Source organism: Pelobates fuscus, chromosome 2, assembly GCF_036172605.1.
Source record: "Pelobates fuscus isolate aPelFus1 chromosome 2, aPelFus1.pri, whole genome shotgun sequence".
Lineage (NCBI taxonomy): Eukaryota > Metazoa > Chordata > Amphibia > Anura > Pelobatidae > Pelobates > Pelobates fuscus.
In genome coordinates, this window is record NC_086318.1 from 353,166,305 (window position 1) to 353,191,924 (window position 25,620).

At 42.8% G+C, this 25,620-nt stretch overlaps 31 non-coding genes across 31 annotated transcripts; all 31 read right to left on the bottom strand.

The window, feature by feature from the left end:
* Positions 1 to 62: 62 nt before the first annotated feature.
* On the bottom strand, positions 63 to 229 carry LOC134590873 (U1 spliceosomal RNA). The gene has a single exon (XR_010087733.1). It is a non-coding gene; the product is annotated as a U1 spliceosomal RNA (small nuclear RNA).
* Positions 230 to 702: 473 nt separating this feature from the next.
* Positions 703 to 843, bottom strand: LOC134592649 (U4 spliceosomal RNA). Its single transcript, XR_010089246.1, has one exon. It is a non-coding gene; the product is annotated as a U4 spliceosomal RNA (small nuclear RNA).
* Positions 844 to 1,742: 899 nt separating this feature from the next.
* On the bottom strand, positions 1,743 to 1,909 carry LOC134590966 (U1 spliceosomal RNA). The gene has a single exon (XR_010087814.1). It is a non-coding gene; the product is annotated as a U1 spliceosomal RNA (small nuclear RNA).
* Positions 1,910 to 2,379: 470 nt separating this feature from the next.
* Positions 2,380 to 2,520, bottom strand: LOC134591887 (U4 spliceosomal RNA). The gene has a single exon (XR_010088590.1). It is a non-coding gene; the product is annotated as a U4 spliceosomal RNA (small nuclear RNA).
* An 899-nt stretch (positions 2,521 to 3,419) lies between these two features.
* On the bottom strand, positions 3,420 to 3,586 carry LOC134589764 (U1 spliceosomal RNA). Its single transcript, XR_010086790.1, has one exon. It is a non-coding gene; the product is annotated as a U1 spliceosomal RNA (small nuclear RNA).
* A 469-nt stretch (positions 3,587 to 4,055) lies between these two features.
* Positions 4,056 to 4,196, bottom strand: LOC134593534 (U4 spliceosomal RNA). The gene has a single exon (XR_010090002.1). It is a non-coding gene; the product is annotated as a U4 spliceosomal RNA (small nuclear RNA).
* Positions 4,197 to 5,095: 899 nt separating this feature from the next.
* On the bottom strand, positions 5,096 to 5,262 carry LOC134589765 (U1 spliceosomal RNA). The gene has a single exon (XR_010086791.1). It is a non-coding gene; the product is annotated as a U1 spliceosomal RNA (small nuclear RNA).
* Positions 5,263 to 5,732: 470 nt separating this feature from the next.
* On the bottom strand, positions 5,733 to 5,873 carry LOC134591888 (U4 spliceosomal RNA). The gene has a single exon (XR_010088591.1). It is a non-coding gene; the product is annotated as a U4 spliceosomal RNA (small nuclear RNA).
* Positions 5,874 to 6,772: 899 nt separating this feature from the next.
* On the bottom strand, positions 6,773 to 6,939 carry LOC134589766 (U1 spliceosomal RNA). Its single transcript, XR_010086792.1, has one exon. It is a non-coding gene; the product is annotated as a U1 spliceosomal RNA (small nuclear RNA).
* Positions 6,940 to 7,409: 470 nt separating this feature from the next.
* LOC134593233 (U4 spliceosomal RNA) lies at positions 7,410 to 7,550 on the bottom strand. Its single transcript, XR_010089743.1, has one exon. It is a non-coding gene; the product is annotated as a U4 spliceosomal RNA (small nuclear RNA).
* An 888-nt stretch (positions 7,551 to 8,438) lies between these two features.
* LOC134590640 (U1 spliceosomal RNA) lies at positions 8,439 to 8,605 on the bottom strand. Its single transcript, XR_010087534.1, has one exon. It is a non-coding gene; the product is annotated as a U1 spliceosomal RNA (small nuclear RNA).
* A 469-nt stretch (positions 8,606 to 9,074) lies between these two features.
* Positions 9,075 to 9,215, bottom strand: LOC134593535 (U4 spliceosomal RNA). Its single transcript, XR_010090003.1, has one exon. It is a non-coding gene; the product is annotated as a U4 spliceosomal RNA (small nuclear RNA).
* A 900-nt stretch (positions 9,216 to 10,115) lies between these two features.
* LOC134590641 (U1 spliceosomal RNA) lies at positions 10,116 to 10,282 on the bottom strand. The gene has a single exon (XR_010087535.1). It is a non-coding gene; the product is annotated as a U1 spliceosomal RNA (small nuclear RNA).
* Positions 10,283 to 10,753: 471 nt separating this feature from the next.
* LOC134592178 (U4 spliceosomal RNA) lies at positions 10,754 to 10,894 on the bottom strand. Its single transcript, XR_010088841.1, has one exon. It is a non-coding gene; the product is annotated as a U4 spliceosomal RNA (small nuclear RNA).
* Positions 10,895 to 11,793: 899 nt separating this feature from the next.
* LOC134589767 (U1 spliceosomal RNA) lies at positions 11,794 to 11,960 on the bottom strand. The gene has a single exon (XR_010086793.1). It is a non-coding gene; the product is annotated as a U1 spliceosomal RNA (small nuclear RNA).
* Positions 11,961 to 12,429: 469 nt separating this feature from the next.
* Positions 12,430 to 12,570, bottom strand: LOC134593234 (U4 spliceosomal RNA). Its single transcript, XR_010089744.1, has one exon. It is a non-coding gene; the product is annotated as a U4 spliceosomal RNA (small nuclear RNA).
* Positions 12,571 to 13,458: 888 nt separating this feature from the next.
* LOC134589768 (U1 spliceosomal RNA) lies at positions 13,459 to 13,625 on the bottom strand. Its single transcript, XR_010086794.1, has one exon. It is a non-coding gene; the product is annotated as a U1 spliceosomal RNA (small nuclear RNA).
* A 472-nt stretch (positions 13,626 to 14,097) lies between these two features.
* Positions 14,098 to 14,238, bottom strand: LOC134592651 (U4 spliceosomal RNA). The gene has a single exon (XR_010089248.1). It is a non-coding gene; the product is annotated as a U4 spliceosomal RNA (small nuclear RNA).
* An 899-nt stretch (positions 14,239 to 15,137) lies between these two features.
* On the bottom strand, positions 15,138 to 15,304 carry LOC134590312 (U1 spliceosomal RNA). The gene has a single exon (XR_010087255.1). It is a non-coding gene; the product is annotated as a U1 spliceosomal RNA (small nuclear RNA).
* Positions 15,305 to 15,773: 469 nt separating this feature from the next.
* LOC134592179 (U4 spliceosomal RNA) lies at positions 15,774 to 15,914 on the bottom strand. The gene has a single exon (XR_010088842.1). It is a non-coding gene; the product is annotated as a U4 spliceosomal RNA (small nuclear RNA).
* Positions 15,915 to 16,812: 898 nt separating this feature from the next.
* LOC134591121 (U1 spliceosomal RNA) lies at positions 16,813 to 16,979 on the bottom strand. Its single transcript, XR_010087945.1, has one exon. It is a non-coding gene; the product is annotated as a U1 spliceosomal RNA (small nuclear RNA).
* A 472-nt stretch (positions 16,980 to 17,451) lies between these two features.
* LOC134592180 (U4 spliceosomal RNA) lies at positions 17,452 to 17,592 on the bottom strand. The gene has a single exon (XR_010088843.1). It is a non-coding gene; the product is annotated as a U4 spliceosomal RNA (small nuclear RNA).
* An 898-nt stretch (positions 17,593 to 18,490) lies between these two features.
* Positions 18,491 to 18,657, bottom strand: LOC134589769 (U1 spliceosomal RNA). Its single transcript, XR_010086795.1, has one exon. It is a non-coding gene; the product is annotated as a U1 spliceosomal RNA (small nuclear RNA).
* Positions 18,658 to 19,128: 471 nt separating this feature from the next.
* On the bottom strand, positions 19,129 to 19,269 carry LOC134592182 (U4 spliceosomal RNA). Its single transcript, XR_010088844.1, has one exon. It is a non-coding gene; the product is annotated as a U4 spliceosomal RNA (small nuclear RNA).
* Positions 19,270 to 20,168: 899 nt separating this feature from the next.
* LOC134590636 (U1 spliceosomal RNA) lies at positions 20,169 to 20,335 on the bottom strand. The gene has a single exon (XR_010087530.1). It is a non-coding gene; the product is annotated as a U1 spliceosomal RNA (small nuclear RNA).
* A 470-nt stretch (positions 20,336 to 20,805) lies between these two features.
* LOC134593366 (U4 spliceosomal RNA) lies at positions 20,806 to 20,946 on the bottom strand. The gene has a single exon (XR_010089858.1). It is a non-coding gene; the product is annotated as a U4 spliceosomal RNA (small nuclear RNA).
* Positions 20,947 to 21,834: 888 nt separating this feature from the next.
* On the bottom strand, positions 21,835 to 22,001 carry LOC134590385 (U1 spliceosomal RNA). Its single transcript, XR_010087318.1, has one exon. It is a non-coding gene; the product is annotated as a U1 spliceosomal RNA (small nuclear RNA).
* Positions 22,002 to 22,471: 470 nt separating this feature from the next.
* Positions 22,472 to 22,612, bottom strand: LOC134593235 (U4 spliceosomal RNA). The gene has a single exon (XR_010089745.1). It is a non-coding gene; the product is annotated as a U4 spliceosomal RNA (small nuclear RNA).
* An 888-nt stretch (positions 22,613 to 23,500) lies between these two features.
* LOC134591383 (U1 spliceosomal RNA) lies at positions 23,501 to 23,667 on the bottom strand. The gene has a single exon (XR_010088170.1). It is a non-coding gene; the product is annotated as a U1 spliceosomal RNA (small nuclear RNA).
* Positions 23,668 to 24,138: 471 nt separating this feature from the next.
* Positions 24,139 to 24,279, bottom strand: LOC134593236 (U4 spliceosomal RNA). Its single transcript, XR_010089746.1, has one exon. It is a non-coding gene; the product is annotated as a U4 spliceosomal RNA (small nuclear RNA).
* Positions 24,280 to 25,177: 898 nt separating this feature from the next.
* On the bottom strand, positions 25,178 to 25,344 carry LOC134590967 (U1 spliceosomal RNA). The gene has a single exon (XR_010087815.1). It is a non-coding gene; the product is annotated as a U1 spliceosomal RNA (small nuclear RNA).
* Positions 25,345 to 25,620: the final 276 nt, after the last annotated feature.

Genomic DNA, 25,620 nt, shown 5'->3' on the forward strand with positions numbered 1-25,620 from the left:
TGGCTGAAATTATCCTTCGTCAGAATTGGTGAAGTTCTCTATTTTTGTCAAACAAGCAAACACAGGGGAAAGCGCGAACGCAGTCCCCCACTACCATAAATTATGCAGTCGAGTTTCCCACATTTGAGGAAATCGCAGAAGTCAACTGGTACGGAGTGCAATGAACCAGCCTCACTCTGGGAGAACCACCTTAGGGATCATGGCTATTGCTCCCCTGCCAGGTAAGTATGACATGACGGGTACATTCAAAGGCACGCCCGCTGGGAAGCCTTTCCTTTAGGCTGCGGTGAAATAATAAAGCAAGTTAAAAAAAAAAAAAAAAAGCAAATAAATAATCCAAATGATAGAAGGCTACAAAAGATTACCAAATGTCGTGGCTGATCGTTGTTTTCCTTAGCTACCAGTAATTTTAGTGCCTTCAGGTGGTTAGGTGTGAATAATTGAGCTGGATTCAGGGTGCGAAGGAGCAATTTGCGTAAAGGCAAATGCTAGGCCAATGAGCCGAAGGATGGGAATTGTAGCATGGAGTGAGAATAGTGTGCTGCCGGAAACAAGTGGATTCAGTGGGAGAGAAAGATAAAAGGGAAATGCTAAGAAGCCAGCGGAAGGAATGGTGCAACAGAGTTCAGGAAGAAACGGGAGTCACGTAAGACACGCCCTAGACATGGGGCGCCATAAACTTTTATTAAACCAATCTTTCAGTCTCCTTAGAGCCTGTCAAAAATTGCCAATGCTGACTTTATTTCAAGTCATCATGGCGGGGTATTGGGTAAAGTTTTCAATTAGCAATAATCACGCCTCGGATTGACCTCATGGGCTACGATGCTGCCACTGCGCAAAGCTAGCTGTTCAAGTGGGCCAGCTTTTAAGAGCTACCACGTAAGGACACTTTAAGACAGCGGTGAGAAAAAGTTCATGACCATAAGCCATTGCAAAGGATTATGGGAGGCAATATTCTAATTAGGCCCGCTTCCTCCTACAGGGAAGCTTAAACCCCAACAAATTCCTCGGTCTTCTTATATGGCATCTTGGAATGGTTCCAAACCTATAACAGAGAGTGAGGGCAACCATATCTTGCAGCAAACCTTGTACATTTTTTTTTCTCTCTTTGGAAACAGTTTTGCCAAGATTCTACTACAGCAGCCATTAGGCAGAGTACACAATCCGCTGGTCTACGTTCGTCCCCAAAGTCACACATTTCATGACTCCATCGATAGGAATGACCCTTGCCTAGCACCTGTCTTCTCTTCATCCACACTCAACAGGGCTGAAAGAACATTTGTGGTGGCTTTTTCAAAATTCCATGGTGTTCATTAGTAAGTGCTAGCGACCACCCAGCTATTCCTAAGGTTTGGTCTGATTGTCTCAAGCGGCAATTCACTGCCTTGATCCAGAAAATCTTTTTTTCCCAGAAATTCAATCAAACGTTACGTTCTGTTGGAAGACGTAATATAGGTCTCCAATTCTTTATTTCTTCCATTGCATTTAAGCATACAATAAATCAAAAGAAGTCAGGATAAAAAAATGTAGAAAAAAAAGCTGAAAAGTTAAAATAAAAAGTGAAATTCTGGCTTAAAACTGGTCTCCAGAAAACATAGATAATAAAAATGATCAAGCCTAGGAAATGATTGTCGCTGCCTGCTTGATGCGGAAAGTAAGAGCCAAAGAAGACGGGTGCCGTGGTTGAAATTATCCTTCGTCAGAATTGGTGAAGTTCTCTATTTTTGTCAAACAAGCAAACACAGGGGAAAGCGCGAACGCAGTCCCCCACTACCATAAATTATGCAGTCGAGTTTCCCACATTTGAGGAAATCGCAGAGGTCAACTGGTACGGAGTGCAATGAACCAGCCTCACTCTGGGAGAGCCACCTTAGGGATCATTGCTATTGCTCCCCTGCCAGGTAAGTATGACATGACGGGTACATTCAAAGGCACGCCCGCTGGGAAGCCTTTCCTTTAGGCTGTGGTGAAATAATAAAGCAAGTTAAAAAAAAAAAAAGCAAATAAATAATCCAAATGATAGAAGGCTACAAAAGATTACCAAACCTCGTGGCTGATCGTTGTTTTCCTTAGCTACCAGTAATTTTAGTGCCTTCAGGTGGTTAGGTGTGAATAATTGAGCTGGATTCAGGGTGCGAAGGAGCAATTTGCATAAAGGCAAATGCTAGGCCAATGAGCCGAAGGATGGGAATTCGTAGCATGTAGTGAGAATAGTGTGCTGCCGGAAACAAGTGAATTCAGTGGGAGAGAAAGGTAAAAGGGAAATGCTAAGAAGCCAGCGGAAGGAATGGTGCAACAGAGCTCAGGAAGAAACGGGAGTCACGTAAGACACGCCCTAGACATGGGGCGCCATAAACTTTTATTAAACCAATCTTTCAGTCTCCTTAGAGCCTGTCAAAAATTGCCAATGCTGACTTTATTTCAAGTCATCATGGCGGGGTATTGGGTAAAGTTTTCAATTAGCAATAATCACGCCTCGGATTGACCTCATGGGCTACGATACTGCCACTGCGCAAAGCTAGCTGTTCAAGTGGGCCAGCTTTTAAGAGCTACCACGTAAGGACACTTTAAGACAGCGGTGAGAAAAAGTTCATGACCATAAGCCATTGCAAAGGATTATGGGAGGCAATATTCTAATTAGGCCCGCTTCCTCCTACAGGGAAGCTTAAACCCCAACAAATTCCTCGGTCTTCTTATATGGCATCTTGGAATGGTTCCAAACCTATAACAGAGAGTGAGGGCAACCATATCTTGCAGCAAACCTTGTACAATTTTTTTTCTCTCTTTGGAAACAGTTTTGCCAAGATTCTACTACAGCAGCCATTAGGCAGAGTACACAATCCGCTGGTCTACGTTCGTCCCCAAAGTCACACATTTCATGACTCCATCGATAGGAATGACCCTTGCCTAGCAACTGTCTTCTCTTCATCCACACTCAACAGGGCTGAAAGAACATTTGTGGTGGCTTTTTCAAAATTCCATGGTGTTCATTAGTAAGTGCTAGCGACCACCCAGCTATTCCTAAGGTTTGGTCTGATTGTCTCAAGCGGCAATTCACTGCCTTGATCCAGAAAATCTTTTTTTCCCAGAAATTCAATCAAACGTTACGTTCTGTTGGAAGACGTAATATAGGTCTCCAATTCTTTATTTCTTCCATTGCATTTAAGCATACAATAAATCAAAAGAAGTCAGGATAAAAAAATGTAGAAAAAAAAGCTGAAAAGTTAAAATAAAAAGTGAAATTCTGGCTTAAAACTGGTCTCCAGAAAACATAGATAATAAAAATGATCAAACCTAGGAAATGATTGTCGCTGCCTGCTTGATGTGGAAAGTAAGAGCCAAAGAAGACGGGTGCCGTGGCTGAAATTATCCTTCGTCAGAATTGGTGAAGTCCTCTATTTTTGTCAAACAAGCAAACACAGGGGAAAGCGCGAACGCAGTCCCCCACTACCATAAATTATGCAGTCGAGTTTCCCACATTTGAGGAAATCGCAGAGGTCAACTGGTACGGAGTGCAATGAACCAGCCTCACTCTGGGAGAGCCACCTTAGGGATCATGGCTATTGCTCCCCTGCCAGGTAAGTATGACATGACGGGTACATTCAAAGGCACGCCCGCTGGGAAGCCTTTCCTTTAGGCTGTGGTGAAATAATAAAGCAAGTTAAAAAAAAAAAAGCAAATAAATAATCCAAATGATAGAAGGCTACAAAAGATTACCAAACCTCGTGGCTGATCGTTGTTTTCCTTAGCTACCAGTAATTTTAGTGCCTTCAGGTGGTTAGGTGTGAATAATTGAGCTGGATTCAGGGTGCGAAGGAGCAATTTGCATAAAGGCAAATGCTAGGCCAATGAGCCGAAGGATGGGAATTCGTAGCATGTAGTGAGAATAGTGTGCTGCCGGAAACAAGTGAATTCAGTGGGAGAGAAAGGTAAAAGGGAAATGCTAAGAAGCCAGCGGAAGGAATGGTGCAACAGAGCTCAGGAAGAAACGGGAGTCACGTAAGACACGCCCTAGACATGGGGCGCCATAAACTTTTATTAAACCAATCTTTCAGTCTCCTTAGAGCCTGTCAAATATTGCCAATGCTGACTGTATTTCAAGTCATCATGGCGGGGTATTTGGTAAAGTTTTCAATTAGCAATAATCACGCCTCGGATTGACCTCATGGGCTACGATACTGCCACTGCGCAAAGCTAGCTGTTCAAGTGGGCCAGCTTTTAAGAGCTACCACGTAAGGAAACTTTAAGACAGCGGTGAGAAAAAGTTCATGACCATAAGCCATTGCAAAGGATTATGGGAGGCAATATTCTAATTAGGCCCACTTCCTCCTACAGGGAAGCTTAAACCCCAACAAATTCCTCGGTCTTCTTATATGGCATCTTGGAATGGTTCCAAACCTATAACAGAGAGTGAGGGCAACCATATCTTGCAGCAAACCTTGTACATTTTTTTTTCTCTCTTTGGAAACAGTTTTGCCAAGATTCTACTACAGCAGCCATTAGGCAGAGTACACAATCCGCTGGTCTACGTTCGTGCCCAAAGTCACACATTTCATGACTCCATCGATAGGAATGACCCTTGCCTAGCACCTGTCTTCTCTTCATCCACACTCAACAGGGCTGAAAGAACATTTGTGGTGGCTTTTTCAAAATTCCATGGTGTTCATTAGTAAGTGCTAGCGACCACCCAGCTATTCCTAAGGTTTGGTCTGATTGTCTCAAGCGGCAATTCACTGCCTTGATCCAGAAAATCTTTTTTTCCCAGAAATTCAATCAAACGTTACGTTCTGTTGGAAGACGTAATATAGGTCTCCAATTCTTTATTTCTTCCATTGCATTTAAGCATACAATAAATCAAAAGAAGTCAGGATAAAAAAATGTAGAAAAAAAAGCTGAAAAGTTAAAATAAAAAGTGAAATTCTGGCTTAAAACTGGTCTCCAGAAAACATAGATAATAAAAATGATCAAACCTAGGAAATGATTGTCGCTGCCTGCTTGATGTGGAAAGTAAGAGCCAAAGAAGACGGGTGCCGTGGCTGAAATTATCCTTCGTCAGAATTGGTGAAGTCCTCTATTTTTGTCAAACAAGCAAACACAGGGGAAAGCGCGAACGCAGTCCCCCACTACCATAAATTATGCAGTCGAGTTTCCCACATTTGAGGAAATCGCAGAGGTCAACTGGTACGGAGTGCAATGAACCAGCCTCACTCTGGGAGAGCCACCTTAGGGATCATGGCTATTGCTCCCCTGCCAGGTAAGTATGACATGACGGGTACATTCAAAGGCACGCCCGCTGGGAAGCCTTTCCTTTAGGCTGTGGTGAAATAATAAAGCAAGTTAAAAAAAAAAAAAGCAAATAAATAATCCAAATGATAGAAGGCTACAAAAGATTACCAAACCTCGTGGCTGATCGTTGTTTTCCTTAGCTACCAGTAATTTTAGTGCCTTCAGGTGGTTAGGTGTGAATAATTGAGCTGGATTCAGGGTGCGAAGGAGCAATTTGCATAAAGGCAAATGCTAGGCCAATGAGCCGAAGGATGGGAATTCGTAGCATGTAGTGAGAATAGTGTGCTGCCGGAAACAAGTGGATTCAGTGGGAGAGAAAGGTAAAAGGGAAATGCTAAGAAGCCAGCGGAAGGAATGGTGCAACAGAGCTCAGGAAGAAACGGGAGTCACGTAAGACACGCCCTAGACATGGGGCGCCATAAACTTTTATTAAACCAATCTTTCAGTCTCCTTAGAGCCTGTCAAAAATTGCCAATGCTGACTTTATTTCAAGTCATCATGGCGGGGTATTGGGTAAAGTTTTCAATTAGCAATAATCACGCCTCGGATTGACCTCATGGGCTACGATACTGCCACTGCGCAAAGCTAGCTGTTCAAGTGGGCCAGCTTTTAAGAGCTACCACGTAAGGACACTTTAAGACAGCGGTGAGAAAAAGTTCATGACCATAAGCCATTGCAAAGGATTATGGGAGGCAATATTCTAATTAGGCCCGCTTGCTCCTACAGGGAAGCTTAAACCCCAACAAATTCCTCGGTCTTCTTATATGGCATCTTGGAATGGTTCCAAACCTATAACAGAGAGTGAGGGCAACCATATCTTGCAGCAAACCTTGTACATTTTTTTTTCTCTCTTTGGAAACAGTTTTGCCAAGATTCTACTACAGCAGCCATTAGGCAGAGTACACAATCCGCTGGTCTACGTTCGTCCCCAAAGTCACACATTTCATGACTCCATCGATAGGAATGACCCTTGCCTAGCACCTGTCTTCTCTTCATCCACACTCAACAGGGCTGAAAGAACATTTGTGGTGGCTTTTTCAAAATTCCATGGTGTTCATTAGTAAGTGCTAGCGACCACCCAGCTATTCCTAAGGTTTGGTCTGATTGTCTCAAGCGGCAATTCACTGCCTTGATCCAGAAAATCTTTTTTTCCCAGAAATTCAATCAAACGTTACGTTCTGTTGGAAGACGTAATATAGGTCTCCAATTCTTTATTTCTTCCATTGCATTGAAGCATACAATAAATCAAAAGAAGTCAGGATAAAAAAATAATGAAAAAAAAGCTGAAAAGTTAAAATAAAAAGTGAAATTCTGGCTTAAAACTGGTCTCCAGAAAACATAGATAATAAAAATGATCAAGCCTAGGAAATGATTGTCGCTGCCTGCTTGATGCGGAAAGTAAGAGCCAAAGAAGACGGGTGCCGTGGTTGAAATTATCCTTCGTCAGAATTGGTGAAGTTCTCTATTTTTGTCAAACAAGCAAACACAGGGGAAAGCGCGAACGCAGTCCCCCACTACCATAAATTATGCAGTCGAGTTTCCCACATTTGAGGAAATCGCAGAGGTCAACTGGTACGGAGTGCAATGAACCAGCCTCACTCTGGGAGAGCCACCTTAGGGATCATGGCTATTGCTCCCCTGCCAGGTAAGTATGACATGACGGGTACATTCAAAGGCACGCCCGCTGGGAAGCCTTTCCTTTAGGCTGTGGTGAAATAATAAAGCAAGTTAAAAAAAAAAAAAGCAAATAAATAATCCAAATGATAGAAGGCTACAAAAGATTACCAAACCTCGTGGCTGATCGTTGTTTTCCTTAGCTACCAGTAATTTTAGTGCCTTCAGGTGGTTAGGTGTGAATAATGTAGCTGGATTCAGGGTGCGAAGGAGCAATTTGCATAAAGGCAAATGCTAGGCCAATGAGCCGAAGGATGGGAATTCGTAGCATGTAGTGAGAATAGTGTGCTGCCGGAAACAAGTGAATTCAGTGGGAGAGAAAGGTAAAAGGGAAATGCTAAGAAGCCAGCGGAAGGAATGGTGCAACAGAGCTCAGGAAGAAACGGGAGTCACGTAAGACACGCCCTAGACATGGGGCGCCATAAACTTTTATTAAACCAATCTTTCAGTCTCCTTAGAGCCTGTCAAAAATTGCCAATGCTGACTGTATTTCAAGTCATCATGGCAGGGTATTGGGTAAAGTTTTCAATTAGCAATAATCACGCCTCGGATTGACCTCATGGGCTACGATACTGCCACTGCGCAAAGCTAGCTGTTCAAGTGGGCCAGCTTTTAAGAGCTACCACGTAAGGAAACTTTAAGACAGCGGTGAGAAAAAGTTCATGACCATAAGCCATTGCAAAGGATTATGGGAGGCAATATTCTAATTAGGCCCGCTTCCTCCTACAGGGAAGCTTAAACCCCAACAAATTCCTCGGTTTTCTTATATGGCATCTTGGAATGGTTCCAAACCTATAACAGAGAGTGAGGGCAACCATATCTTGCAGCAAACCTTGTACAATTTTTTTTCTCTCTTTGGAAACAGTTTTGCCAAGATTCTACTACAGCAGCCATTAGGCAGAGTACACAATCCGCTGGTCTACGTTCGTCCTCAAAGTCACACATTTCATGACTCCATCGATAGGAATGACCCTTGCCTAGCACCTGTCTTCTCTTCATCCACACTCAACAGGGCTGAAAGAACATTTGTGGTGGCTTTTTCAAAATTCCATGGTGTTCATTAGTAAGTGCTAGCGACCACCCAGCTATTCCTAAGGTTTGGTCTGATTGTCTCAAGCGGCAATTCACTGCCTTGATCCAGAAAATCTTTTTTTCCCAGAAATTCAATCAAACGTTACGTTCTGTTGGAAGACGTTATATAGGTCTCCAATCCTTTATTTCTTCCATTGCATTGAAGCATACAATAAATCAAAAGAAGTCAGGATAAAAAAAAAGCTGAAAAGTTAAAATAAAAAGTGAAATTCTGGCTTAAAACTGGTCTCCAGAAAACATAGATAATAAAAATGATCAAACCTAGGAAATGATTGTCGCTGCCTGCTTGATGTGGAAAGTAAGAGCCAAAGAAGACGGGTGCCGTGGCTGAAATTATCCTTCGTCAGAATTGGTGAAGTCCTCTATTTTTGTCAAACAAGCAAACACAGGGGAAAGCACGAACGCAGTCCCCCACTACCATAAATTATGCAGTCGAGTTTCCCACATTTGAGGAAATCGCAGAGGTCAACTGGTACGGAGTGCAATGAACCAGCCTCACTCTGGGAGAGCCACCTTAGGGATCATGGCTATTGCTCCCCTGCCAGGTAAGTATGACATGACGGGTACATTCAAAGGCACGCCCGCTGGGAAGCCTTTCCTTTAGGCTGTGGTGAAATAATAAAGCAAGTTAAAAAAAAAAAAGCAAATAAATAATCCAAATGATAGAAGGCTACAAAAGATTACCAAACCTCGTGGCTGATCGTTGTTTTCCTTAGCTACCAGTAATTTTAGTGCCTTCAGGTGGTTAGGTGTGAATAATTGAGCTGGATTCAGGGTGCGAAGGAGCAATTTGCATAAAGGCAAATGCTAGGCCAATGAGCCGAAGGATGGGAATTCGTAGCATGTAGTGAGAATAGTGTGCTGCCGGAAACAAGTGAATTCAGTGGGAGAGAAAGGTAAAAGGGAAATGCTAAGAAGCCAGCGGAAGGAATGGTGCAACAGAGCTCAGGAAGAAACGGGAGTCACGTAAGACACGCCCTAGACATGGGGCGCCATAAACTTTTATTAAACCAATCTTTCAGTCTCCTTAGAGCCTGTCAAATATTGCCAATGCTGACTGTATTTCAAGTCATCATGGCGGGGTATTTGGTAAAGTTTTCAATTAGCAATAATCACGCCTCGGATTGACCTCATGGGCTACGATACTGCCACTGCGCAAAGCTAGCTGTTCAAGTGGGCCAGCTTTTAAGAGCTACCACGTAAGGAAACTTTAAGACAGCGGTGAGAAAAAGTTCATGACCATAAGCCATTGCAAAGGATTATGGGAGGCAATATTCTAATTAGGCCCACTTCCTCCTACAGGGAAGCTTAAACCCCAACAAATTCCTCGGTCTTCTTATATGGCATCTTGGAATGGTTCCAAACCTATAACAGAGAGTGAGGGCAACCATATCTTGCAGCAAACCTTGTACATTTTTTTTTTCTCTCTTTGGAAACAGTTTTGCCAAGATTCTACTACAGCAGCCATTAGGCAGAGTACACAATCCGCTGGTCTACGTTCGTGCCCAAAGTCACACATTTCATGACTCCATCGATAGGAATGACCCTTGCCTAGCACCTGTCTTCTCTTCATCCACACTCAACAGGGCTGAAAGAACATTTGTGGTGGCTTTTTCAAAATTCCATGGTGTTCATTAGTAAGTGCTAGCGACCACCCAGCTATTCCTAAGGTTTGGTCTGATTGTCTCAAGCGGCAATTCACTGCCTTGATCCAGAAAATCTTTTTTTCCCAGAAATTCAATCAAACGTTACGTTCTGTTGGAAGACGTAATATAGGTCTCCAATTCTTTATTTCTTCCATTGCATTTAAGCATACAATAAATCAAAATAAGTCAGGATAAAAAAATGTAGAAAAAAAAGCTGAAAAGTTAAAATAAAAAGTGAAATTCTGGCTTAAAACTGGTCTCCAGAAAACATAGATAATAAAAATGATCAAACCTAGGAAATGATTGTCGCTGCCTGTTTGATGTGGAAAGTAAGAGCCAAAGAAGACGGGTGCCGTGGCTGAAATTATCCTTCGTCAGAATTGGTGAAGTCCTCTATTTTTGTCAAACAAGCAAACACAGGGGAAAGCACGAACGCAGTCCCCCACTACCATAAATTATGCAGTCGAGTTTCCCACATTTGAGGAAATCGCAGAGGTCAACTGGTACGGAGTGCAATGAACCAGCCTCACTCTGGGAGAGCCACCTTAGGGATCATGGCTATTGCTCCCCTGCCAGGTAAGTATGACATGACGGGTACATTCAAAGGCACGCCCGCTGGGAAGCCTTTCCTTTAGGCTGTGGTGAAATAATAAAGCAAGTTAAAAAAAAAAAAAAGCAAATAAATAATCCAAATGATAGAAGGCTACAAAAGATTACCAAACCTCGTGGCTGATCGTTGTTTTCCTTAGCTACCAGTAATTTTAGTGCCTTCAGGTGGTTAGGTGTGAATAATTGAGCTGGATTCAGGGTGCGAAGGAGCAATTTGCATAAAGGCAAATGCTAGGCCAATGAGCCGAAGGATGGGAATTCGTAGCATGTAGTGAGAATAGTGTGCTGCCGGAAACAAGTGGATTCAGTGGGAGAGAAAGGTAAAAGGGAAATGCTAAGAAGCCAGCGGAAGGAATGGTGCAACAGAGCTCAGGAAGAAACGGGAGTCACGTAAGACACGCCCTAGACATGGGGCGCCATAAACTTTTATTAAACCAATCTTTCAGTCTCCTTAGAGCCTGTCAAAAATTGCCAATGCTGACTGTATTTCAAGTCATCATGGCGGGGTATTGGGTAAAGTTTTCAATTAGCAATAATCACGCCTCGGATTGACCTCATGGGCTACGATACTGCCACTGCGCAAAGCTAGCTGTTCAAGTGGGCCAGCTTTTAAGAGCTACCACGTAAGGACACTTTAAGACAGCGGTGAAAAAAAGTTCATGACCATAAGCCATTGCAAAGGATTATGGGAGGCAATATTCTAATTAGGCCCGCTTCCTCCTACAGGGAAGCTTAAACCCCAACAAATTCCTCGGTCTTCTTATATGGCATCTTGGAATGGTTCCAAACCTATAACAGAGAGTGAGGGCAACCATATCTTGCAGCAAACCTTGTACAATTTTTTTTCTCTCTTTGGAAACAGTTTTGCCAAGATTCTACTACAGCAGCCATTAGGCAGAGTACACAATCCGCTGGTCTACGTTCGTCCCCAAAGTCACACATTTCATGACTCCATCGATAGGAATGACCCTTGCCTAGCACCTGTCTTCTCTTCATCCACACTCAACAGGGCTGAAAGAACATTTGTGGTGGCTTTTTCAAAATTCCATGGTGTTCATTAGTAAGTGCTAGCGACCACCCAGCTATTCCTAAGGTTTGGTCTGATTGTCTCAAGCGGCAATTCACTGCCTTGATCCAGAAAATCTTTTTTTCCCAGAAATTCAATCAAACGTTACGTTCTGTTGGAAGACGTAATATAGGTCTCCAATTCTTTATTTCTTCCATTGCATTGAAGCATACAATAAATCAAAAGAAGTCAGGATAAAAAAATAATGAAAAAAAAGCTGAAAAGTTAAAATAAAAAGTGAAATTCTGGCTTAAAACTGGTCTCCAGAAAACATAGATAATAAAAATGATCAAGCCTAGGAAATGATTGTCGCTGCCTGCTTGATGCGGAAAGTAAGAGCCAAAGAAGACGGGTGCCGTGGTTGAAATTATCCTTCGTCAGAATTGGTGAAGTTCTCTATTTTTGTCAAACAAGCAAACACAGGGGAAAGCGCGAACGCAGTCCCCCACTACCATAAATTATGCAGTCGAGTTTCCCACATTTGAGGAAATCGCAGAGGTCAACTGGTACGGAGTGCAATGAACCAGCCTCACTCTGGGAGAGCCACCTTAGGGATCATGGCTATTGCTCCCCTGCCAGGTAAGTATGACATGACGGGTACATTCAAAGGCACGCCCGCTGGGAAGCCTTTCCTTTAGGCTGTGGTGAAATAATAAAGCAAGTAAAAAAAAAAAAAGCAAATAAATAATCCAAATGATAGAAGGCTACAAAAGATTACCAAACCTCGTGGCTGATCGTTGTTTTCCTTAGCTACCAGTAATTTTAGTGCCTTCAGGTGGTTAGGTGTGAATAATGTAGCTGGATTCAGGGTGCGAAGGAGCAATTTGCATAAAGGCAAATGCTAGGCCAATGAGCCGAAGGATGGGAATTCGTAGCATGTAGTGAGAATAGTGTGCTGCCGGAAACAAGTGAATTCAGTGGGAGAGAAAGGTAAAAGGGAAATGCTAAGAAGCCAGCGGAAGGAATGGTGCAACAGAGCTCAGGAAGAAACGGGAGTCACGTAAGACACGCCCTAGACATGGGGCGCCATAAACTTTTATTAAACCAATCTTTCAGTCTCCTTAGAGCCTGTCAAAAATTGCCAATGCTGACTGTATTTCAAGTCATCATGGCAGGGTATTGGGTAAAGTTTTCAATTAGCAATAATCACGCCTCGGATTGACCTCATGGGCTACGATACTGCCACTGCGCAAAGCTAGCTGTTCAAGTGGGCCAGCTTTTAAGAGCTACCACGTAAGGAAACTTTAAGACAGCGGTGAGAAAAAGTTCATGACCATAAGCCATTGCAAAGGATTATGGGAGGCAATATTCTAATTAGGCCCGCTTCCTCCTACAGGGAAGCTTAAACCCCAACAAATTCCTCGGTTTTCTTATATGGCATCTTGGAATGGTTCCAAACCTATAACAGAGAGTGAGGGCAACCATATCTTGCAGCAAACCTTGTACAATTTTTTTTCTCTCTTTGGAAACAGTTTTGCCAAGATTCTACTACAGCAGCCATTAGGCAGAGTACACAATCCGCTGGTCTACGTTCGTCCTCAAAGTCACACATTTCATGACTCCATCGATAGGAATGACCCTTGCCTAGCACCTGTCTTCTCTTCATCCACACTCAACAGGGCTGAAAGAACATTTGTGGTGGCTTTTTCAAAATTCCATGGTGTTCATTAGTAAGTGCTAGCGACCACCCAGCTATTCCTAAGGTTTGGTCTGATTGTCTCAAGCGGCAATTCACTGCCTTGATCCAGAAAATCTTTTTTTCCCAGAAATTCAATCAAACGTTACGTTCTGTTGGAAGACGTTATATAGGTCTCCAATCCTTTATTTCTTCCATTGCATTGAAGCATACAATAAATCAAAAGAAGTCAGGATAAAAAAAAAGCTGAAAAGTTAAAATAAAAAGTGAAATTCTGGCTTAAAACTGGTCTCCAGAAAACATAGATAATAAAAATGATCAAACCTAGGAAATGATTGTCGCTGCCTGCTTGATGTGGAAAGTAAGAGCCAAAGAAGACGGGTGCCGTGGCTGAAATTATCCTTCGTCAGAATTGGTGAAGTTCTCTATTTTTGTCAAACAAGCAAACACAGGGGAAAGCGCGAACGCAGTCCCCCACTACCATAAATTATGCAGTCGAGTTTCCCACATTTGAGGAAATCGCAGAGGTCAACTGGTACGGAGTGCAATGAACCAGCCTCACTCTGGGAGAGCCACCTTAGGGATCATGGCTATTGCTCCCCTGCCAGGTAAGTATGACATGACGGGTACATTCAAAGGCACGCCCGCTGGGAAGCCTTTCCTTTAGGCTGTGGTGAAATAATAAAGCAAGTTAAAAAAAAAAAAAAAAGCAAATAAATAATCCAAATGATAGAAGGCTACAAAAGATTACCAAATGTCGTGGCTGATCGTTGTTTTCCTTAGCTACCAGTAATTTTAGTGCCTTCAGGTGGTTAGGTGTGAATAATTGAGCTGGATTCAGGGTGCGAAGGAGCAATTTGCATAAAGGCAAATGCTAGGCCAATGAGCCGAAGGATGGGAATTGTAGCATGGAGTGAGAATAGTGTGCTGCCGGAAACAAGTGGATTCAGTGGGAGAGAAAGATAAAAGGGAAATGCTAAGAAGCCAGCGGAAGGAATGGTGCAACAGAGCTCAGGAAGAAACGGGAGTCACGTAAGACACGCCCTAGACATGGGGCGCCATAAACTTTTATTAAACCAATCTTTCAGTCTCCTTAGAGCCTGTCAAAAATTGCCAATGCTGACTTTATTTCAAGTCATCATGGCGGGATATTGGGTAAAGTTTTCAATTAGCAATAATCACGCCTCGGATTGACCTCATGGGCTACGATGCTGCCACTGCGCAAAGCTAGCTGTTCAAGTGGGCCAGCTTTTAAGAGCTACCACGTAAGGACACTTTAAGACAGCCGTGAGAAAAAGTTCATGACCATAAGCCATTGCAAAGGATTATGGGAGGCAATATTCTAATTAGGCCCGCTTCCTCCTACAGGGAAGCTTAAACCCCAACAAATTCCTCGGTCTTCTTATATGGCATCTTGGAATGGTTCCAAACCTATAACAGAGAGTGAGGGCAACCATATCTTGCTGCAAACCTTGTACAATTTTTTTTCTCTCTTTGGAAACAGTTTTGCCAAGATTCTACTACAGCAGCCATTAGGCAGAGTACACAATCCGCTGGTCTACGTTCGTCCCCAAAGTCACACATTTCATGACTCCATCGATAGGAATGACCCTTGCCTAGCACCTGTCTTCTCTTCATCCACACTCAACAGGGCTGAAAGAACATTTGTGGTGGCTTTTTCAAAATTCCATGGTGTTCATTAGTAAGTGCTAGCGACCACCCAGCTATTCCTAAGGTTTGGTCTGATTGTCTCAAGCGGCAATTCACTGCCTTGATCCAGAAAATCTTTTTTTCCCAGAAATTCAATCAAACGTTACGTTCTGTTGGAAGACATAATATAGGTCTCCAATTCTTTATTTCTTCCATTGCATTGAAGCATACAATAAATCAAAAGAAGTCAGGATAAAAAAATAATGAAAAAAAAGCTGAAAAGTTAAAATAAAAAGTGAAATTCTGGCTTAAAACTGGTCTCCAGAAAACATAGATAATAAAAATGATCAAGCCTAGGAAATGATTGTCGCTGCCTGCTTGATGCGGAAAGTAAGAGCCAAAGAAGACGGGTGCCGTGGTTGAAATTATCCTTCGTCAGAATTGGTGAAGTTCTCTATTTTTGTCAAACAAGCAAACACAGGGGAAAGCGCGAACGCAGTCCCCCACTACCATAAATTATGCAGTCGAGTTTCCCACATTTGAGGAAATCGCAGAGGTCAACTGGTACGGAGTGCAATGAACCAGCCTCACTCTGGGAGAGCCACCTTAAGGATCATGACTATTGCTCCCCTGCCAGGTAAGTATGACATGACGGGTACATTCAAAGGCACGCCCGCTGGGAAGCCTTTCCTTTAGGCTGTGGTGAAATAATAAAGCAAGTTAAAAAAAAAAAAGCAAATAAATAATCCAAATGATAGAAGGCTACAAAAGATTACCAAACCTCGTGGCTGATCGTTGTTTTCCTTAGCTACCAGTAATTTTAGTGCCTTCAGGTGGTTAGGTGTGAATAATTGAGCTGGATTCAGGGTGCGAAGGAGCAATTTGCATAAAGGCAAATGCTAGGCCAATGAGCCGAAGGATGGGAATTCGTAGCATGGAGTGAGAATAGTGTGCTGCCGGAAACAAGTGAATTCAGTGGGAGAGAAAGGTAAAAGGGAAATGCTAAGAAGCCAGCGGAAGGAATGGTGCAACAGAGCTCAGGAAGAAACGGGAGTCACGTAAGACACGCCCTAGACATGGGGCGCCATAAACTTTTATTAAACCAATCTTTCAGTCTCCTTAGAGCCTGTCAAAAATTGCCAATGCTGACTGTATTTCAAGTCATCATGGCGGGGTATTGGGTAAAGTTTTCAATTAGCAATAATCACGCCTCGGATTGACCTCATGGGCTACGATACTGCCACTGCGCAAAGCTAACTGTTCAAGTGGGCCAGCTTTTAAGAGCTACCACGTAAGGACACTTTAAGACAGCGGTGAGAAAAAGTTCATGACCATAAGCCATTGCAAAGGATTATGGGAGGCAATATTCTAATTAGGCCCGCTTCCTCCTACAGGGAAGCTTAAACCCCAACAAATTCCTCGGTCTTCTTATATGGCATCTTGGAATGGTTCCAAATCTATAACAGAGAGTGAGGGCAACCATATCTTGCAGCAAACCTTGTACAATTTTTTTTCTCTCTTTGGAAACAGTTTTGCCAAGATTCTACTACAGCAGCCATTAGGCAGAGTACACAATCGCTGGTCTACGTTCGTCCCCAAAGTCACACATTTCATGACTCCATCGATAGGAATGACCCTTGCCTAGCACCTGTCTTCTCTTCATCCACACTCAACAGGGCTGAAAGAACATTTGTGGTGGCTATTTCAAAATTCCATGGTGTTCATTAGTAAGTGCTAGCAACCACCCAGCTATTCCTAAGGTTTGGTCTGATTGTCTCAAGCGGAAATTCACTGCCTTGATCCAGAAAATCTTTTTTTCCCAGAAATTCAATCAAACGTTAAGTTCTGTTGGAAGACGTAATATAGGTCTCCAATTCTTTATTTCTTCCATTGCATTGAAGCATACAATAAATCAAAAGAAGTCAGGATAAAAAAATGATGAAAAAAAAACTGAAAAGTTAAAATAAAAAGTGAAATTCTGGCTTAAAACTGGTCTCCAGAAAACATAGATAATAAAAATGATCAAGCCTAGGAAATGATTGTCGCTGCCTGCTTGATGCGGAAAGTAAGAGCCAAAGAAGACAGGTGCCGTGGTTGAAACTATCCTTCGTCAGAATTGGTGAAGTTCTCTATTTTTGTCAAACAAGCAAACACAGGGGAAAGCGCGAACGCAGTCCCCCACTACGATAAATTATGCAGTCGAGTTTCCCACATTTGAGGAAATCGCAGAGATCAACTGGTACGGAGTGCAATGAACCAGCCTAACTCTGGGAGAGCCACCTTAGGGATCATGGCTATTGCTCCCCTGCCAGGTAAGTATGACATGACGGGTACATTCAAAGGCACGCCTGCTGGGAAGCCTTTCCTTTAGGCTGTGGTGAAATAATAAAGCAAGTTAAAAAAAAAAAAAAAGCAAATAAATAATCCAAATGATAGAAGGCTACAAAAGATTACCAAACCTCGTGGCTGATCGTTGTTTTCCTTAGCTACCAGTAATTTTAGTGCCTTCAGGTGGTTAGGTGTGAATAATTGAGCTGGATTCAGGGTGCGAAGGAGCAATTTGCATAAAGGCAAATGCTAGGCCAATGAGCCGAAGGATGGGAATTCGTAGCATGTAGTGAGAATAGTGTGCTGCCGGAAACAAGTGAATTCAGTGGGAGAGAAAGGTAAAAGGGAAATGCTAAGAAGCCAGCGGAAGGAATGGTGCAACAGAGCTCAGGAAGAAACGGGAGATACGTAAGACACGCCCTAGACATGGGGCGCCATAAACTTTTATTAAACCAATCTTTCAGTCTCCTTAGAGCCTGTCAAAAATTGCCAATGCTGACTGTATTTCAAGTCATCATGGCGGGGTATTGGGTAAAGTTTTCAATTAGCAATAATCACGCCTCGGATTGACCTCATGGGCTACGATACTGCCACTGCGCAAAGCTAGCTGTTCAAGTGGGCCAGCTTTTAAGAGCTACCACGTAAGGACACTTTAAGACAGCGGTGAGAAAAAGTTCATGACCATAAGCCATTGCAAAGGATTATGGGAGGCAATATTCTAATTAGGCCCGCTTCCTCCTACAGGGAAGCTTAAACCCCAACAAATTCCTCGGTCTTCTTATATGGCATCTTGGAATGGTTCCAAATCTATAACAGAGAGTGAGGGCAACCATATCTTGCAGCAAACCTTGTACAATTTTTTTTCTCTCTTTGGAAACAGTTTTGCCAAGATTCTACTACAGCAGCCATTAGGCAGAGTACACAATCGCTGGTCTACGTTCGTCCCCAAAGTCACACATTTCATGACTCCATCGATAGGAATGACCCTTGCCTAGCACCTGTCTTCTCTTCATCCACACTCAACAGGGCTGAAAGAACATTTGTGGTGGCTATTTCAAAATTCCATGGTGTTCATTAGTAAGTGCTAGCAACCACCCAGCTATTCCTAAGGTTTGGTCTGATTGTCTCAAGCGGAAATTCACTGCCTTGATCCAGAAAATCTTTTTTTCCCAGAAATTCAATCAAACGTTAAGTTCTGTTGGAAGACGTAATATAGGTCTCCAATTCTTTATTTCTTCCATTGCATTGAAGCATACAATAAATCAAAAGAAGTCAGGATAAAAAAATGATGAAAAAAAAGCTGAAAAGTTAAAATAAAAAGTGAAATTCTGGCTTAAAACTGGTCTCCAGAAAACATAGATAATAAAAATGATCAAGCCTAGGAAATGATTGTCGCTGCCTGCTTGATGCGGAAAGTAAGAGCCAAAGAAGACGGGTGCCGTGGCTGAAATTATCCTTCGTCAGAATTGGTGAAGTTCTCTATTTTTGTCAAACAAGCAAACACAGGGGAAAGCGCGAACGCAGTCCCCCACTACCATAAATTATGCAGTCGAGTTTCCCACATTTGAGGAAATCGCAGAGGTCAACTGGTACGGAGTGCAATGAACCAGCCTCACTCTGGGAGAGCCACCTTAGGGATCATGGCTATTGCTCCCCTGCCAGGTAAGTATGACATGACGGGTACATTCAAAGGCACGCCCGCTGGGAAGCCTTTTCTTTAGGCTGTGGTGAAATAATAAAGCAAGTTAAAAAAAAAAAAAAGCAAATAAATAATCCAAATGATAGAAGGCTACAAAAGATTACCAAACCTCGTGGCTGATCGTTGTTTTCCTTAGCTACCAGTAATTTTAGTACCTTCAGGTGGTTAGGTGTGAATAATTGAGCTGGATTCAGGGTGCGAAGGAGCAATTTGCATAAAGGCAAATGCTAGGCCAATGAGCCGAAGGATGGGAATTCGTAGCATGTAGTGAGAATAGTGTGCTGCCGGAAACAAGTGAATTCAGTGGGAGAGAAAGGTAAAAGGGAAATGCTAAGAAGCCAGCGGAAGGAATGGTGCAACAGAGCTCAGGAAGAAACGGGAGTCACGTAAGACACGCCCTAGACATGGGGCGCCATAAACTTTTATTAAACCAATCTTTCAGTCTCCTTAGAGCCTGTCAAAAATTGCCAATGCTGACTGTATTTCAAGTCATCATGGCGGGGTATTGGGTAAAGTTTTCAATTAGCAATAATCACGCCTCGGATTGACCTCATGGGCTACGATACTGCCACTGCGCAAAGCTAGCTGTTCAAGTGGGCCAGCTTTTAAGAGCTACCACGTAAGGACACTTTAAGACAGCGGTGAGAAAAAGTTCATGACCATAAGCCATTGCAAAGGATTATGGGAGGCAATATTCTAATTAGGCCCGCTTCCTCCTACAGGGAAGCTTGAACCCCAACAAATTCCTCGGTCTTCTTATATGGCATCTTGGAATGGTTCCAAACCTATAACAGAGAGTGAGGGCAACCATATCTTGCAGCAAACCTTGTACAATTTTTTTTCTCTCTTTGGAAACAGTTTTGCCAAGATTCTACTACAGCAGCCATTAGGCAGAGTACACAATCCGCTGGTCTACGTTCGTCCCCAAAGTCACACATTTCATGACTCCATCGATAGGAATGACCCTTGCCTAGCACCTGTCTTCTCTTCATCCACACTCAACAGGGCTGAAAGAACATTTGTGGTGGCTTTTTCAAAATTCCATGGTGTTCATTAGTAAGTGCTAGCGACCACCCAGCTATTCCTAAGGTTTGGTCTGATTGTCTCAAGCGGCAATTCACTGCCTTGATCCAGAAAATCTTTTTTTCCCAGAATTTCAATCAAACGTTACGTTCTGTTGGAAGACGTAATATAGGTCTCCAATTCTTTATTTCTTCCATTGCATTGAAGCATACAATAAATCAAAAGAAGTCAGGATAAAAAAATGATGAAAAAAAAGCTGAAAAGTTAAAATAAAAAGTGAAATTCTGGCTTAAAACTGGTCTCCAGAAAACATAGATAATAAAAATGATCAAACCTAGGAAATGATTGTCGCTTCCTGCTTGATGTGGAAAGTAAGAGCCAAAGAAGACGGGTGCCGTGGCTGAAATTATCCTTCGTCAGAATTGGTGAAATTCTCTATTTTTGTCAAACAAGCAAACACAGGGGAAAGCGCGAACGCAGTCCCCCACTACCATAAATTATGCAGTCGAGTTTCCCACATTTGAGGAAATCGCAGAGGTCAACTGGTACGGAGTGCAATGAACCAGCCTCACTCTGGGAGAGCCACCTTAGGGATCATGGCTATTGCTCCCCTACCAGGTAAGTATGACATGACGGGTACATTCAAAGGCACGCCCGCTGGGAAGCCTTTCCTTTAGGCTGTGGTGAAATAATAAAGCAAGTTAAAAAAAAAAATAGCAAATAAATAATCCAAATGATAGAAGGCTACAAAAGATTACCAAACCTCGTGGCTGATCGTTGTTTTCCTTAGCTACCAGTAATTTTAGTGCCTTCAGGTGGTTAGGTGTGAATAATTGAGCTGGATTCAGGGTGCGAAGGAGCAATTTGCATAAAGGCAAATGCTAGGCCAATGAGCCGAAGGATGGGAATTCGTAGCATGGAGTGAGAATAGTGTGCTGCCGGAAACAAGTGGATTCAGTGGGAGAGAAAGGTAAAAGGGAAATGCTAAGAAGTCAGCGGAAGGAATGGTGCAACAGAGCTCAGGAAGAAACGGGAGTCACGTAAGACACGCCCTAGACATGGGGCGCCATAAACTTTTATTAAACCAATCTTTCAGTCTCCTTAGAGCCTGTCAAAAATTGCCAATGCTGACTTTATTTCAAGTCATCATGGCGGGGTATTGGGTAAAGTTTTCAATTAGCAATAATAACGCCTCGGATTGACCTCATGGGCTACGATACTGCCACTGCGCAAAGCTAGCTGTTCAAGTGGGCCAGCTTTTAAGAGCTACCACGTAAGGAAACTTTAAGACAGCGGTGAGAAAAAGTTCATGACCATAAGCCATTGCAAAGGATTATGGGAGGCAATATTCTAATTAGGCCCGCTTCCTCCTACAGGGAAGCTTAAACCCCAACAAATTCCTCGGTCTTCTTATATGGCATCTTGGAATGGTTCCAAACCTATAACAGAGAGTGAGGGCAACCATATCTTGCAGCAAACCTTGTACAATTTTTTTTCTCTCTTTGGAAACAGTTTTGCCAAGATTCTACTACAGCAGCCATTAGGCAGAGTACACAATCCGCTGGTCTACGTTCGTCCCCAAAGTCACACATTTCATGACTCCATCGATAGGATTGACCCTTGCCTAGCACCTGTCTTCTCTTCATCCACACTCAACAGGGCTGAAAGAACATTTGTGGTGGCTTTTTCAAAATTCCATGGTGTTCATTAGTAAGTGCTAGCGACCACCCAGCTATTCCTAAGGTTTGGTCTGATTGTCTCAAGCGGCAATTCACTGCCTTGATCCAGAAAATCTTTTTTTCCCAGAATTTCAATCAAACGTTACGTTCTGTTGGAAGACGTAATATAGGTCTCCAATTCTTTATTTCTTCCATTGCATTGAAGCATACAATAAATCAAAAGAAGTCAGGATAAAAAAAAAGCTGAAAAGTTAAAATAAAAAGTGAAATTCTGGCTTAAAACTGGTCTCCAGAAAACATAGATAATAAAAATGATCAAGCCTAGGAAATGATTGTCGCTGCCTGCTTGATGTGGAAAGTAAGAGCCAAAGAAGACGGGTGCCGTGGCTGAAATTATCCTTCGTCAGAATTGGTGAAGTTCTCTATTTTTGTCAAACAAGCAAACACAGGGGAAAGCGCGAACGCAGTCCCCCACTACCATAAATTATGCAGTCGAGTTTCCCACATTTGAGGAAATCGCAGAGGTCAACTGGTACGGAGTGCAATGAACCAGCCTCACTCTGGGAGAGCCACCTTAGAGATCATGGCTATTGCTCCCCTGCCAAGTAAGTATGACATGACGGGTACATTCAAAGGCACGCCCGCTGGGAAGCCTTTCTTTTAGGCTGTGGTGAAATAATAAAGCAAGTTAAAAAAAAAAAAAGCAAATAAATAATCCAAATGATAGAAGGCTACAAAAGATTACCAAACCTCGTGGCTGATCGTTGTTTTCCTTAGCTACCAGTAATTTTAGTGCCTTCAGGTGGTTAGGTGTGAATAATTGAGCTGGATTCAGGGTGCGAAGGAGCAATTTGCATAAAGGCAAATGCTAGGCCAATGAGCCGAAGGATGGGAATTCGTAGCATGTAGTGAGAATAGTGTGCTGCCGGAAACAAGTGAATTCAGTGGGAGAGAAAGGTAAAAGGGAAATGCTAAGAAGCCAGCAGAAGGAATGGTGCAACAGAGCTCAGGAAGAAACGGGAGTCACGTAAGACACGCCCTAGACATGGGGCGCCATAAACTTTTATTAAACCAATCTTTCAGTCTCCTTAGAGCCTGTCAAAAATTGCCAATGCTGACTGTATTTCAAGTCATCATGGCAGGGTATTGGGTAAAGTTTTCAATTAGCAATAATCACGCCTCGGATTGACCTCATGGGCTACGATACTGCCACTGCGCAAAGCTAGCTGTTCAAGTGGGCCAGCTTTTAAGAGCTACCACGTAAGGACACTTTAAGACAGCGGTGAGAAAAAGTTCATGACCATAAGCCATTGCAAAGGATTATGGGAGGCAATATTCTAATTAGGCCCGCTTCCTCCTACAGGGAAGCTTAAACCCCAACAAATTCCTCGGTCTTCTTATATGGCATCTTGGAATGGTTCCAAACCTATAACAGAGAGTGAGGGCAACCATATCTTGCAGCAAACCTTGTACAATTTTTTTTCTCTCTTTGGAAACAGTTTTGCCAAGATTCTACTACAGCAGCCATTAGGCAGAGTACACAATCCGCTGGTCTACGTTCGTCCCCAAAGTCACACATTTCATGACTCCATCGATAGGAATGACCCTTGCCTAGCACCTGTCTTCTCTTCATCCACACTCAACAGGGCTGAAAGAACATTTGTGGTGGCTTTTTCAAAATTCCATGGTGTTCATTAGTAAGTGCTAGCGACCACCCAGCTATTCCTAAGGTTTGGTCTGATTGTCTCAAGCGGCAATTCACTGCCTTGATCCAGAAAATCTTTTTTTCCCAGAATTTCAATCAAACGTTACGTTCTGTTGGAAGACGTAATATAGGTCTCCAATTCTTTATTTCTTCCATTGCATTGAAGCATACAATAAATCAAAAGAAGTCAGGATAAAAAAAAAGCTGAAAAGTTAAAATAAAAAGTGAAATTCTGGCTTAAAACTGGTCTCCAGAAAACATAGATAATAAAAATGATCAAGCCTAGGAAATGATTGTCGCTGCCTGCTTGATGTGGAAAGTAAGAGCCAAAGAAGACGGGTGCCGTGGCTGAAATTATCCTTCGTCAGAATTGGTGAAGTTCTCTATTTTTGTCAAACAAGCAAACACAGGGGAAAGCGCGAACGCAGTCCCCCACTACCATAAAATATGCAGTCGAGTTTCCCACATTTGAGGAAATCGCAGCGGTCAACTGGTACGGAGTGCAATGAACCAGCCTCACTCTGGGAGAGCCACCTTAGAGATCATGGCTATTGCTCCCCTGCCAAGTAAGTATGACATGACGGGTACATTCAAAGGCACGCCCGCTGGGAAGCCTTTCTTTTAGGCTGTGGTGAAATAATAAAGCAAGTTAAAAAAAAAAAAAAGCAAATAAATAATCCAAATGATAGAAGGCTACAAAAGATTACCAAACCTCGTGGCTGATCGTTGTTTTCCTTAGCTACCAGTAATTTTAGTGCCTTCAGGTGGTTAGGTGTGAATAATTGAGCTGGATTCAGGGTGCGAAGGAGCAATTTGCATAAAGGCAAATGCTAGGCCAATGAGCCGAAGGATGGGAATTCGTAGCATGTAGTGAGAATAGTGTGCTGCCGGAAACAAGTGAATTCAGTGGGAGAGAAAGGTAAAAGGGAAATGCTAAGAAGCCAGCAGAAGGAATGGTGCAACAGAGCTCAGGAAGAAACGGGAGTCACGTAAGACACGCCCTAGACATGGGGCGCCATAAACTTTTATTAAACCAATCTTTCAGTCTCCTTAGAGCCTGTCAAAAATTGCCAATGCTGACTGTATTTCAAGTCATCATGGCAGGGTATTGGGTAAAGTTTTCAATTAGCAATAATCACGCCTCGGATTGACCTCATGGGCTACGATACTGCCACTGCGCAAAGCTAACTGTTCAAGTGGGCCAGCTTTTAAGAGCTACCACGTAAGGAAACTTTAAGACAGCGGTGAGAAAAAGTTCATGACCATAAGCCATTGCAAAGGATTATGGGAGGCAATATTCTAATTAGGCCCGCTTCCTCCTACAGGGAAGCTTAAACCCCAACAAATTCCTCGGTCTTCTTATATGGCATCTTGGAATGGTTCCAAACCTATAACAGAGAGTGAGGGCAACCATATCTTGCAGCAAACCTTGTACAATTTTTTTTCTCTCTTTGGAAACAGTTTTGCCAAGATTCTACTACAGCAGCCATTAGGCAGAGTACACAATCGCTGGTCTACGTTCGTCCCCAAAGTCACACATTTCATGACTCCATCGATAGGAATGACCCTTGCCTAGCACCTGTCTTCTCTTCATCCACACTCAACAGGGCTGAAAGAACATTTGTGGTGGCTATTTCAAAATTCCATGGTGTTCATTAGTAAGTGCTAGCGACCACCCAGCTATTCCTAAGGTTTGGTCTGATTGTCTCAAGCGGCAATTCACTGCCTTGATCCAGAAAATCTTTTTTTCCCAGAAATTCAATCAAACGTTACGTTCTGTTGGAAGACGTAATATAGGTCTCCAATTCTTTATTTCTTCCATTGCATTGAAGCATACAATAAATCAAAAGAAGTCAGGATAAAAAAATGATGAAAAAAAAGCTGAAAAGTTAAAATAAAAAGTGAAATTCTGGCTTAAAACTGGTCTCCAGAAAACATAGATAATAAAAATGATCAAGCCTAGGAAATGATTGTCGCTGCCTGCTTGATGCGGAAAGTAAGAGCCAAAGAAGACGGGTGCCGTGGTTGAAATTATCCTTCGTCAGAATTGGTGAAGTTCTCTATTTTTGTCAAACAAGCAAACACAGGGGAAAGCGCGAACGCAGTCCCCCACTACCATAAATTATGCAGTCGAGTTTCCCACATTTGAGGAAATCGCAGAGGTCAACTGGTACGGAGTGCAATGAACCAGCCTCACTCTGGGAGAGCCACCTTAGGGATCATTGCTATTGCTCCCCTGCCAGGTAAGTATGACATGACGGGTACATTCAAAGGCACGCCCGCTGGGAAGCCTTTCCTTTAGGCTGTGGTGAAATAATAAAGCAAGTTAAAAAAAAAAAAAGCAAATAAATAATCCAAATGATAGAAGGCTACAAAAGATTACCAAACCTCGTGGCTGATCGTTGTTTTCCTTAGCTACCAGTAATTTTAGTGCCTTCAGGTGGTTAGGTGTGAATAATTGAGCTGGATTCAGGGTGCGAAGGAGCAATTTGCATAAAGGCAAATGCTAGGCCAATGAGCCGAAGGA